Source organism: Equus przewalskii, chromosome 2 (genome assembly GCF_037783145.1).
Source record: "Equus przewalskii isolate Varuska chromosome 2, EquPr2, whole genome shotgun sequence".
NCBI classification, from domain to species: domain Eukaryota; kingdom Metazoa; phylum Chordata; class Mammalia; order Perissodactyla; family Equidae; genus Equus; species Equus przewalskii.
The window spans coordinates 44,724,119-44,737,210 of record NC_091832.1 but is presented as its reverse complement, the minus strand read 5'-3'; positions in this window follow the sequence as shown (position 1 = coordinate 44,737,210).

Sequence of the window (13,092 nt, the reverse complement as noted above, 5' to 3'; positions counted from 1 at the left end):
CTCTGGTTGCTTGGGCACTATCATGTGTGTCTGTGTGTGTGTGTCTGCGTCTTTGTGTGTGAGTGTGCATGTCTATGTGTGAGTATGTTTGTGTAAGTGTGCACATGCGTTCCTTCTTTTCTTCTTTCTTTTGTTTATTTATTTAATTACCAACAAGCTACTTTGACGCTTTCAACTAGAAGAGTCCCAGCGAGTCCAGGCATGAAGCAGCAAGCCCACATTCCAGGAACTCCCCGTGCTGACCGGCGGGGCTGATGCTGAATGCATCCGGGATTCAGAGAATCCAGGGGTCAGAGCGGGCCCCTCAGCTCTGCTTCTGGCTCAGCCCCTGCCTAGACCTCCATGAAGCCTGTCTGAGATGACCTCAGAATTCTTCATCTGAGATTCTGCTCCAATGACCAAATTGAGGCACACACAGACACAGACACAAATACACACACACATGCAGACACACACAGAGAGACAGACACACACACACACAGACACAGGACACACACACGTACACACACACACAGACACACCTACACAGAGACATACAGACACACACACAGACACGCACACACCTATGACGCTCCCAGCCTGGCTGCACAGGGCCCTTGAGGCCATTCCTGGGAGGCCAAGTTTGCATGGGCTAATCCACATTTTCCTCCCAACACTGGCCCGAGGACTCTGGGCAGAGCCTGTCCCAGGTTGAAAGGGCGCCCAGAGGGCATCGAGTCCGGCGCCCCGCCTTCCTCCCTCTCTCCACCCACCTGCCAGCTCGGGACCCCGCAGGAGTGAGCTGTGGTAACAGCCAGACGCACAGGCAGAAACCCACACAAAGACTCTCTCACGCGTGTGTGTACATTCCAAGGAAGAAGTAAAAAAAATCCCCCTCCCGTTGCCATGGCAACTAACTCGGAGCTGCGGCAAGAGCTTTAATTGGAAGTGCTTATTTGGCTGAAACCCCAGGAATAATCAACAGGAGATTAGGAACATTAAAAACCAGCAGGAGCCACAGAGCATCTTGGAGGAGACGGCGACGGAAAGGACAGTCCCTCTGAAAACTCTCTTGACGAGAATAATACCCGTCATTACCATCTGTTGAGTGACGGCGTCACACCAGGCCCATGCCCGGCGCTTGGCACCCATTGTTTCATTGAATCCTTCCAATGACCCTTCAATCATTTCTCCCATTTTACAGAGAGAGAAACTGAGGCTGGGAGCAGTTAAGGAGGTTGCCCAAATCCACATGAGATGTAAAGCCACCTCGGTGGCTCCAAAGGCCACCGTGTTTTTAAGCCCTGGGCTGGGCCTCATGTCTTCCAAGAGCCACCAGCATCCAGTCCCAGGACCCCCGGAGCCTGCAGCTCTTGATCCCCACAGCATCCCAACCGGTGAAGCCCGCAGCTCAGCTAGCCAGAGGGCCTGGGCAGAGTCGACCTCCAAGACACCAGCCAACACCTGCATCCTCCCCTCGGCTGCCTGCCTCTCTGCTCCTGGCCTCTGGCGTCCACCCTCCAGCCCGCCGTGGACCTGCTGACCCCTGGTGGCAGCCATGGGGACTGCCCTGAGACTTCAACTTCCTCCCAGACTCCAAAGAGGGAAGGCGCTGGTCCGGGAGGCTCCCATGAGAGAGCGTCTGGGAAGGTGCCAAAGCAAGATGGGAGGGACAGCTTAGCCAGCAGCACCCAGCACCTTTTGCAGGTGGCCTGGAGTGAAGAGAGAGGCTGCAGTAGGTGGCAGAGGCCAATTAGTGCCCAGGCATCTTCTGGGCACCTCAACACTGCCCCCAACCACCAGCAGCTGGGTGAGGCCCCCGGTCCCTCCTAGAGGGCAGCAAACAGTGCCCAGGCACAGGAGCTGCCCCATGCCAGAACCCTGGCGGAGTCCGAGATGTAGAAGGGCGCGGCGGTCTCTGATGACCGCAGGCAGGGCCCTGGGCCCCGAGCTTCATGTCTCAATCAGAGTTGGTGCTGGTGCTGTCTAATAGCAGGCTCTCCCGGGAGCCACCATCACGCCAAGCACCCCGGCACCCCGGCTTCGTTCACAGCACTATTTTGGGAGCAAATAGTGCCGGGCTGCGGTGCTGGAGGTGCTGGCCAAGCAGCCCCAGCAGACGGGCGCACACGGAGCCCACCCCAATGGTGGCGACAAGAAAGCTACTCTCACCCGAACGTTTATCCACCTGGCAATTTAAATTACTTTTTTAAAGCAAGTGGCATTTACTCAGTTGGCATCTTATTAACTTCCCCCCCTTTGAACTACTCGAATATGCAAGTCACTGTTATTCCAAATAAGAGGACTTACAATTCAAATAGTGAGGGAGCAGTGTGCAAAACAGCGGACGCCCCACTGGGGGTCAGCGCCGAAGGCTGCAAGGCCATCGGAGCCGAACCTGCCAAGCTGTCCGTCAGGGACATCTTGATCGCAGACTTCTCCAGAACTGAAACAACAAATTTCTACTGGGTAGGCCACGCAGCCCGTGGTACTTTGTTACAGCAGCTCTAGCAGACTCATCCAGATGACCAGACTAGGGTTTCTAGAGCCAGCAGAATCCAAGAGAGATTCTGACAAGTAGGATAATCCACTGCCTATTCCAACGCTCCCTGAAATGCCGCTGCTCCCAGATCTCGTTCTGGGGAGGAGAAGCCCAGCCTGCGCTGACGAGCTGAGTGAGAAGAATCTTGAAAAGCTGGCTCAGCCCTGGACCCATTACACCTGAAACTTTAGGCAAGAACGTCACCTCGCCGCCTGTCCCAAGGGGAGATCCCCCTGGATAGCGGAGGCTGAGGACGGCGGGAGGCAGGTGTTCATACAAGCATCTGCCTCCACCAGCCTGGAAGTAATTTTTCAAAACAAAGCGAGATTGAGAAGCTTCGAGCACAGGCACTTACCGGGGTCAACAGAACCATTTATCTGGAATTATTCTAAATAAAGCCTCGTGTCTGCCACTTGGATTCCATGCGCCCCTCCAACAATGGCAACAAGTTTCCGTTATTAAGAGAGAAAGCTCTCAGAGCTGAAGGGGCATGAATATTTGCAAATTCCATGCAGATTCCACTTTTCTTTTCCCCACAAGCCAGCTACTTACAGAGCCTTTTGGGTAGAACAAGCAGCCCAATTAGAAACGCTTATTTGTCCTCTCGATTCCAGGGACAAGAGCTCCCCCCTTTGTCACCTGCTGGCCGCACGCACAGAAGCATCTGCAGGCCCAAGCTGCAGCTGCACCCTGAGCCCAGACCCCACTGCTGCGGGGGTGGAGGCTGGGGTCCCACTCCCCACTGGCCCCCCGCAGACCCTGAGCACCCTCCCTGAGGCAGGGGAGGTGGGAGTGGGTACAAAGGCGAGAAAGCTCTAGACCTCATTGGCCACGTGGTAGGTAGACCAGACGGCTCAGTGATGCCAAAGAACCGGGAGAGGACAAATGTTCCAGGAACACGGGAAAGCAGGGAAGCCATGCCCTGGGGTCAGAGGAGGCAGGCAGAGGTGTCAGAAGCTGTGGATGGAAGTCAAGGCACCAACTTAGCACGGGAAGTTGAGCTAGGGAGGGGATGCTGGAGAATGAACCTGCTTCCTGGAGACCAAGTAATGCAGAGAATGGATGCTGAGGTCCCTACCAGCACCCAACACAAGGGCACTCAAGAGTCTGCTAAATACACAGCCTAGGCCCTTTCTGTCTTGGGTCCTCAGGGTCTGGATTGGGCCCCTGCAAAGTGGCACCCACCCTTCTGGCACTAAAGTGGCAAGTGAGCACAAATTGCTGTGTCCTTCATACCCAGAACTATCATTTCCCATCTGCCTCCAGGACAGCCCACACTCAGGGCCCCGAAGGATATCCAGACATGATGTAGAGAAATAGGAAGAGTCGAATGAAAGCTAAAAGTCAGACTGATGGAAATGAAGAGCTAACAGTTATTGGAAAGTTTCTGTTGAGGTTAAATATGGCAACTAATCACGCAACAACCTTGGAGGCAGGAACTACCATTCCTAGCATTTTGCAATCCAAGAAACCAAAGCAGAGGAGCTGTGTCACTTTCCCAAGTTCATTGCAGCCGGGCCAGGAGCAAACTCAGTCCCTCCAGCTCAGAGTACAGCTCGTGCTGTCCTGACGCGCCCTGCTGATCCTGAGCTTCCCTAACCGCCCCTGGAGACCCTGCCGGAGCCCCTACAGCTGGGAACTTGTTCAGTGAAGCTATGGGACGAGGGAGAGAGGTGCTTAGGACTAAACCAGACCAAGAGAGCCTCTGGTCCGATCCTCTCCCCATTTCTCAGGGGAACAGGCAGAGGCCCAGAGAGGGGAAAGGACCACACACTTCCTCAAGCGCTCACTCCTGGATGTTCTACATCCTTGCGTGACTGAGCAAGACTAAGCGGATGAGCCAGCAAGAAATCCTGCCACTGACCTGGAAACCTCGGGGGTGAGCAAGCCACTGAGAAGCAGCCCAGCTTGCTCGGGCTCTGGGGTGACGTGCTGATGGAGGAGAGAGCCTCAGGGACGATGAAGGGGCAGACGAACCCCATGAGGGGACCGAGCCCTGTCCCAGAATAGGACCACAGCCCAGAGGATTGCTTGCTCTACAACTGAGCTGAGGCACTGACCAGCCCCCTTTTCTCAGCTTCTTAAACAGGCCCCTGCAACCCGGGGCTGGGCGGCTGTCCAGAGACGGTCACTCCTCCAAGGACGCTGTAGGGCTGCCAGTAAGGTGATTTACTGGAACAACGTAAGTCTCGCTGGTGGGGATTCTGGTCACTGAGCTGCAAACCCTTAAGGACAATTCACCTGCTCGTTCGTGAACTCTCCCTTCCCATGGACACTTCAGTCCACCGTAGGAGCTGCCCCGAAAGGCCTGGGAGATATCAAGGAGCAAGGAAGCAGGCAAGAGAAACACGGCTGAAGACGCCCTGCCCCGCCAAGAGCCTCAATTTCCCAGCAGCTTTCAGGCCAGATTCTGGGCTTCCCGTCCTGCGGAGAAGTTCCATGAACAGCAGGGGCCCTGCCCGGGTGGCCACCACAGCGCACCCATCTCCAGACTTTCCTGTTTGGGCTCATTTTGCATCCCATCCCTCGTATATCTGTACTTTGTAACATAAAAATAACGCTACATCCCTAAACCTTGGCGATAAACGAATGCTGGAGATGTCTCTCGTTCAAGTGGATGTAACTGCAGAGCAAGGCTCTGGACCTCTCTTGGCCCTGGCACGTGTCCCTGGGCAATGTGTGCAGGGGGCTCTGCATGTGGCCCCGGTGTCTCACTGCCTCAGCCCAAATCTGAGCTCTGCTACTTTCTTGGCCATGTGACTTTGAGGGAATGAAGTCACTGCTCTGTGCCTCAGTTTTCTCATCTGTAACACAGGGGCAATGACAGCGCCTACGTCATTGAGAGTTGGAGGGCTAAAGATCCCCTGCAGGAAATGTGCTTGGAACAGTGCTGGGCCTGAGAGTTCCTACTGGACTGGTCAGCTTGCCATGCTGGGGAAATCGGGATGGCTGGGGACCGGCCTCGGGGGACTTCTCTGCAGAGCTCAGGAAGCCCACCAGGTCCTGGCAGAGAGGCAGGAGTGAAGGGGACAGCAAGTGAGCTCCCAGCCCTGCTGACCCAGCCACCAGGAGCCGGAGCAGGTAGGGAGGCGGCGGGGGAGGCCGTGGGGCCCACACTGGTTCTCCATCACGGCCCCACTCCCAAAGGGGGCTTTTCCTCCCTGCCTCTTCCCGGGCAGCACTTTCGAAGCCGAGACTTCACACAAAAGTGGAGTTTTCAATAAGAGGGGCTGCAAACCTCATCCCTTTCATGGCAAAAGAGCACGCACTCATCAGAGTGGCCTGCCTGAGCCGCATGGCGCTCAAGCGCTCCTCACGGCCCCGGCTTCAGGAGGTCTCCAGGTATTCCTTGGCGTGCAGCCCTGCTGTCCTGTGCTGTGCCTGCTCTGTGCTCTGAGCGAGTGGGAGGCGGGCTTCCCCTCTCTGCACACTCAAGGAGGCCCCTGAAAAGGCGGCATCCAGGAGGGGGCAAGGGCATCGGGAGAAGCTCTACAAATCCCATCCGGTTAGAGTACCAGGTGGACCCTGCGCAGACATCAGGAGCTTGAGGACGCCCACCTCTCCAAGGTCAGACACCATCCCCCCAGGATCATACCTCTGGAGCTGGCAAGAGAGGGGCCTGCGTGGGCAGGTAAGGGAGACCCCCGGCTACGACACGCTCCACGCACAGCCTACAGGAGGGTGTGCAGGGAGCAGGACCTTGTCCGTCTTCCCAGCCCTTTCTTCGGTGAGCGAAGCGAACAGCACCCTGTAGTAGTTTTCAGTTGCAGCCGTGTAAATTGCAAACTTAGTGATAAACACAAAGTTATCTCGCAGCTGTGTAGTTCAGAGGGCTGGCATGGGTCTCACTGGGCTGAAACCAGGAGGTGGGCAGGGCCACGTTCCCTCTGGAGGCTCTGGGAGAGAAAACATCCCCTCACCTCTTCCAGCTTCCAGAAGCTGCCTGCAGCCCTTGGCTCATGGCCCCTTCCTCCATCTCCAAAGCCAGCACCATTGCCTGTCTCTCTGACCTTGCTCCTGTGCTCACTCTCTGCTTCCCTCTTCCACTTACGAGGACCCTGTGAGTGCGTTGGGTCCGTCTGGATAATCCAGGATACTGTCCCTCTGTCAAGGTCAGCTCATGGGCAAGCTTGAGCCCGTCCTCAGCCTTGATTTGCCCTCACCATGGGGCCTACACGCTTACAGGTGCTGGAGATTTGGACTTGCACATCTGGGAGGCCATTGTTCTGCCTACCACATACCTATTGCACAGATGATAATGACAACAAACCACAAACACCTATTTGGTGCCTACTGTGTGCCGGGAACACAGCACTACATGCTTTCGATACATCAGGCATTGTTTATTCCTCTCACCGGCCCTGTGCGGTGGACACACTATCATCCCTGTTCTGTGCACGAGGAGCCGAGGTGCCGGGAGGCCAAGGGATTTGCCCAAGGTCACAGCACCACTGCTGAGCCCAGGCCACTGGCCCAGGAGCCCGGCCCTGAGGAGCACACTTAACACCCAGAGGCTGCAGAGCTGGCGCCGGGATCCTGAGTGCACACCAGCCCCCCACGGAGACCAGCACGCGTCTGCGCTGGGGGCTCCGTGACAAGTACCTGACCCCCACTGAGGGGCCAGCAAAGCCTGCGGCCCCCGAAAAGACAGACTGTCCAACCTCAAGCTGCACGAAGGGGGCGCCGAGAAGTCTTCGAGGAAGCCAGTTGTTACCTCAGCGACAGCTCGGCCGCGGCCCCTGCGGTCCCCGGGCGCCCACTGAAGCGAGAACACGGCATCTCGGTGGCAACACAGAAGGCAGCTCATCTAGACACTTGTCATAGCTCTGGGCCAGCTGTTAAAATAACTTTTTGGTTGTTATTACAAAGTAATAGATGTTTATTGCAGAAATTTTAGAAAATGCAGACAAGCCAAAAGAAGGGAATAAAAATTACCCAAGATCCCAAACTGCAAATGTACCACTTGACATGTTTTTGTACATCCTTCCAGTAATTTTCCTAAGCATTCATTTCTGTGTTTTTCTAAAATGAGCTCTCTAAAAATGGGCTCATACTTTTCTTCCTGCTTGGCAAAACGCCTTTTCTCCCGAGAGTATCACGAATACGTGGGGGGAGAAAGCGCTCTCCCCTGCTCACCCCCCCTCCACCTCAGCCCCTCCCCAGGAAAGGGAAGCTGATGGGGCTGCATTTCCTGATGGGCAAGGTGGTCTTGTGTTAAGAGATTGTACACACATACACGCACATATACACACATATACATATACATACACATGCCTGTATACCCACTACACATGCATTTATGCACACCTATATGCATGTGTGCATATGTACATATGTGTGTGTGCACGTGCTTGCACACATGCATGCTCATATATACACACATGCATATGTGTACGTATATGCACACTCAGGCACCGCTCCCTCCTCTCCCTGCTCCGGGACGGTCTCCTGCCCAGGGCCGCTCTTGGACTCACCCTGACCCTTTTGCTCTGCCCGCACGTGTCCTCACATGGGCACGCTGGTGCCCCCATCCATGGTCTCTGCAGTCTGACCTGAGAGGGCGGACGAGCCTTACTGCGGCCTTGAGCCCAAGCCCTGCCCTCTGGGCTGCTCTGCAGAGAACCCAGTGTGGGGGGTCACGGGCCTGAGCCCAGCCAACAAGACCCCATGTGCGCTGCCCGTCTGCTCCTGCTCACTGGGCACATGTCCACCTCGGGGCTCCTGGGTCCCCTGGCCAGATGCCATCTAAGAGACCCCAGCTACTGTCTGGTGGTGGCATCTTCCTGCTACACTTTCCCAGGACACCACCATGGGGAACTGCAGCCGCGGTGCAGACTACGTGACCATCCCCCGCTCATGGACAGAGAGTCCCCAGTTGCCCCACTTAGTACACACAGTACCGTGATCAACACCACACAGCACGGCTGTTTCCTGAAGATCCCTGCAGCAGAGGCAGGGAGGGTGCACAGCCCCAAGCGGGTGTGATGAGACAGGGTCGCTGTCGGGGGAGACCAGTGGGTGGGGGCAGAGTGATGGGGGGCCCAGGGCCTGGGAAGGAAGGCACTTCTGGAGTCTTCTTTAAGTGCAAGGAGAACCATTGCAAGATTCTAAAACCATGGCTCTGGCCACTGTAGGGACACAGTTTGGAGGGACTTCCTGGCCTAACTCGTCCCTCTGGTCACTCTCGATCTCCTCACTGAGGTGGCCTGCCAGGGCAATGTTAGTCTTGTTGGAAGAGAGCCAGAAGCTGCTCTTCGTTTCTGCCCCAAAGGGCGTGTCTCCCAGAAGGGCACAGAGCCGGCCTACTGTGTCCAGCCTGCGCCCAGCACAGGGAAGGACCCTCCAAGGGAATCCTTGTGGTACCAGGCCCAGCCGTGCCCGTCATCCTGCCTGCAGTGCCCCTGCCTGAGGCAGGCTGCCGCCTGCCCTGGGAGTGGGGGGCCTTCCCAAGCTCCAAGAGGAGGACCAACAGCAGAACTGCTGGGAGTTAACAGGAAGGCTGAGGGAGGACAGGCGGAGGCACGGGTGCCTGGGTCCCGCAGGGGAAAGGGACACAGGGACAGGACGGGCCTGACGATGGTGGCAGCGACGGCACCTCTCCTCTGAGGCCAGGAAGCCGGGACACCCCCTGCTCAGGGGCCGGCAGCCAGAAGGGCGCTGAGATGTTTTCCTCCTCCCAGCAGCCTCGCATCAGGAGGCTCTGATCCTGGTTTCTGACGTTTGCGAAAGGCTGGTGGCTGTGGAGCCTCACCGGCCTCTCCCTGTTGTGCTCCCCATGTGGACAAGCTGAGAAGAAAGCTGCGGGCTCCCTCCTTCGGTGCTGACAGGAGATTCAAACTACACCAGCCCTGCCCACATGGGACCTCTCACCCAGCCCCCGCCCTAACCAGGATGAAAGCCGGGCCAGGCTCCCATCCCCGCTTGAGAGGCCTGCCCTGTGCCTCCAGGGACCTCTACTGTGTGAGTCATAAGCTTTTCCAAACTCCATTGGGGGTGTGTGTGTGCATGTGTGTGTATGTGTGTGTGTTTGTGTGTGCGTGTGCGTGTGTGTGTGCGTGTGTGTGTGTTTGTGTGTGTGTGGCATTGTCAGTCTTGACGCAGGAACCAAACTCTGGCTGATGGTCCCTCCTGCTTTTCAGCTGACCATACAACTGCCCAGCAACCCAGGCCACAGGGCCCCTGGCCTGGCCCCAAGTGGCAGGGAGTGCCACGCTTTGGAGCCCCCTTCCTGCCAACTGTCTAAGCCCTCCCCCAAGGCCTAGGATAGGCAGGGCGCCCCAAGAATATTCCTGCATGGGTCCCGACTTGTCTCCTTTGGGGTGCTCTCTGCCACTCCACCTGGAGCCTGGGATCACCCAGATGCCCCAAAGAGCTCTAAGATTCACAGCTGTGGGGTCCTCTCGGGGGCCCAAAGTCAGGCTTCTGCTCTAGTGGGGGGGCCCTGCCGAGCTGACAGCTCCCGCTGACCTGCGTGGTGCATTTGTCATGGGATTTCATGAGACCAGGACACCAAAACAGTGCCAACCTGTTGTTGGGTGACTCTCATTCATGTCCATCACAGGATGACTTCGAGGCTCTGAGCCTCGACAGTGCCCCGCCAGCTTTGGGCTGGAGCCCCTGTGTGGGCTCCTGCCTGTCTCTGTGCTGACCCTGGGCCAGCGTCCTTCACGCTGTGCGCCCCTGGTGCTGGCTCCCACCTCTCACCCCACCCCTCTGCAGTCTCTACGCTGCAGGTCAGGCAGTCTCCAGGGAGGGCCGGGCCTATCTCTTCCAAGGTCTTTTTTTTCTTTTGAAGCTTTTATTTTCTTAAAAATTCGCCAATGTGGAATCAAGCCCCTCTTCCCATCCCCTCACCATTCTCTCAGATAAAGACGCTGTTAACATAGTGGTCTCATATGTCACCCAATATTTACGGACAGTGAAGGGCCCACTAAGAGCTTTCTGATGGGCCAACACATCCCTACCTGGCAATTCCTGTGTACACGGACTAATGCTGAACATGAAGTTACTACATTAACTGCCTTCACAATATCTTTTAAATTCAGCTTTTTATTTTCAGATAATCATAGATTCACAGGCAGTTGTACGAAAAATACAGAGATCCACGTGCCCTTCACCTTCCCAGCGGCAGCATCTTGCAAAACCATAGGACAGTATCAAAACCAGGATATTGACACGGATACAGTCAAGATACAGCACATTCCCATGGCCACAGCACCCCCCCATGCTGCCCTTTTGCCATCACACCCACTCCCGTGCCCAGCCCCCTCACGCCTGCAACCACTACCCTGATCCCCCTTCTGAAAGTTTTGTCGTTTCCAGAATGTTATACACAGGGAAGCATACAGCGTGCAGCCTTTCAGGGGTGGCTCTTCTCACACAGTGATGTTCTCTGGGGTCACCAGCTGTGTTGCCGGGGACTATTCCACAGCACGGAGGGACCACAGTTTGCTCAACCACAGGCTGCGGCAGGGCTTCTGGGTTGTTTCCAGGTCCTGGCTGTTACAAATCAAGCTGCTACAGACATACGTGTGCAGGTTTTTGTGTGAACGTAAGTCTTCATTTCTCTGGGATAAACGCGCAGGAGTGCAATCGCCGGGACATATGGTAGCTGCGTGCTTAGTTTTTTAAGAAACTACCAAACCGTTGTCAGGAATAGCTGTCCCAGTTTACCTTCCCTCCAGCAATGTAGAGGTGGTCTAGTTTCTCCACATTCTTGCCAGCATTTCGTATTGTCGCTTTTTTTTATTTTAGACATTCTGGAAGATGTGTAGGAACGTCTCACGAGGGTTTTAATTTGCATTCTCCGCTGGATAGTCAAGTTGAACTTCTTTTCGCCTGCTTATCTGTCATCTGTGTATCTTCTGTGGTGAAATGTCTGTTCACACCTTTTGCCCATGCTCTAATTGGATAGATTTCTGTGACCTGAGTTTTGAGAGGTCTTTATATAGTTGAGATCCTACTCCTTTGTGGTTTATGAAGATTTGCTCCACCCTGCAGTTTGTCTTTTCCTGCTTGTAACAGGGTCTTTCACAGTGTGAAAGTTTTAATTTTGAAGAAGCCAAATTTGTCACATTTTCCTTTTATGGATTGTGCCTGTGTTGTCAAATCTAGGAACTGTCTGCCTGGCTGATATCCCCAAGACTTTTTCCCACTTTTTTTCTAAATTTTCTATCTTACCTGTAAGTCCATAATTAGTTTTCAGTTAATTTTTGCATAAAGTGTGAGATTTAGTTCAAGGTTTAATTTTTTGCCTCTGGATGTCCAGCTGCTCCAGCATCATTTGTTGAAAAGGCTATTGTTCTTTCTTCCATTGAATTGCTTTAGCATCTTTGTCAAAAATCAGTTGAGCATATGTGTGGGTCTGCTCCTGGGTTCTCTGTTCTGTTCCCTGTGTGTCTCTCCCTTTGCCACTACGACACAGTCTTGACTAACATGGCTATGTAATGTCTCATATCAAGTACACTGATTCTTCCCACTCTATTCTTTTTCAAATTGGTCTTAATATTCTAGTTCCTTTGCCTTTCCAAATAAATTTTAGAATAATCTGGTCCAACTCTATAAGAAACATCTTCTGGGATTTTAATAGGAATTGTGTTGACCTAAGATATCAATTTAGGGAGAACCGACATCTTTACTATGGTGAATCTTCCAATCCACGAACAAAACTTATTTCTCTATTTATTTAGATCCTCTAATTTTTCATCAAAATTGTGTATACAACACACAAGCCCTGCACATGTTTTGTTAGATTTATACCTGAATATTTTATTTCATTAATTTTGAGCAGTTGTAAATAGTATTATGTTTTTAATTTTGGTGTCCATGTGTTCATTGCTAGTATGTTGAATTATAATTGATTTTTGTATGTTTATTTTGTATCCTACAAACTTGCTGGACTCATTTACCAATTCTAGGAGGGTCTTTTTGTAGATTCTTTGGAACATTCTAAAAAATGATACCATCTACAAACAGCGACAGATTTCTTTCTTCCTTTCCAACCTATATGCCTTTTAATGCCTGTTCTTGCCTTATAGCCCTGGCTAGAACGTCCAGCACTCAGCTGAACAAGAAGGGAGAGAGTGGGCGTCTTTGCCTTATTCCTGATCTTATGGGGGAAGTATTCAGTCTTTCACCATTAAGTATAAGCTTAGCTGTAGGCCTTTTGTGGATGCTTTTTATCAAGTTGAGGAATTCCCCTTTATTCCTGCTTTTCTGAGAGTTTTTATCATCAGTGGTGTAGAATTTTGTCAAATGCTTTTTTCTGTATCAATTAATATAATCATGAGATTTTTTTTCCTGAGCCTGTTAATGTGGTAGGTTATACTGATTGGTTTTCAAATATTGAACCAGCCTTGCATTCCTGGAATTCTTTGGATACGGTGTATAATTCTTTCTATATATTGCTAGATTTTATTTGTGAAGATTTTTGAGTCTATATTCATGAGAGAAATTGGTCTGTAGTTTTCTTGTTTTGTACTGTATTTGGTTTCAGTAACAGATAATGCTAGTTTCATAAAATGAATTGGAAAGTTTTCGCCTCATTTCTATCTTCTGAAAGAGATTGTGTA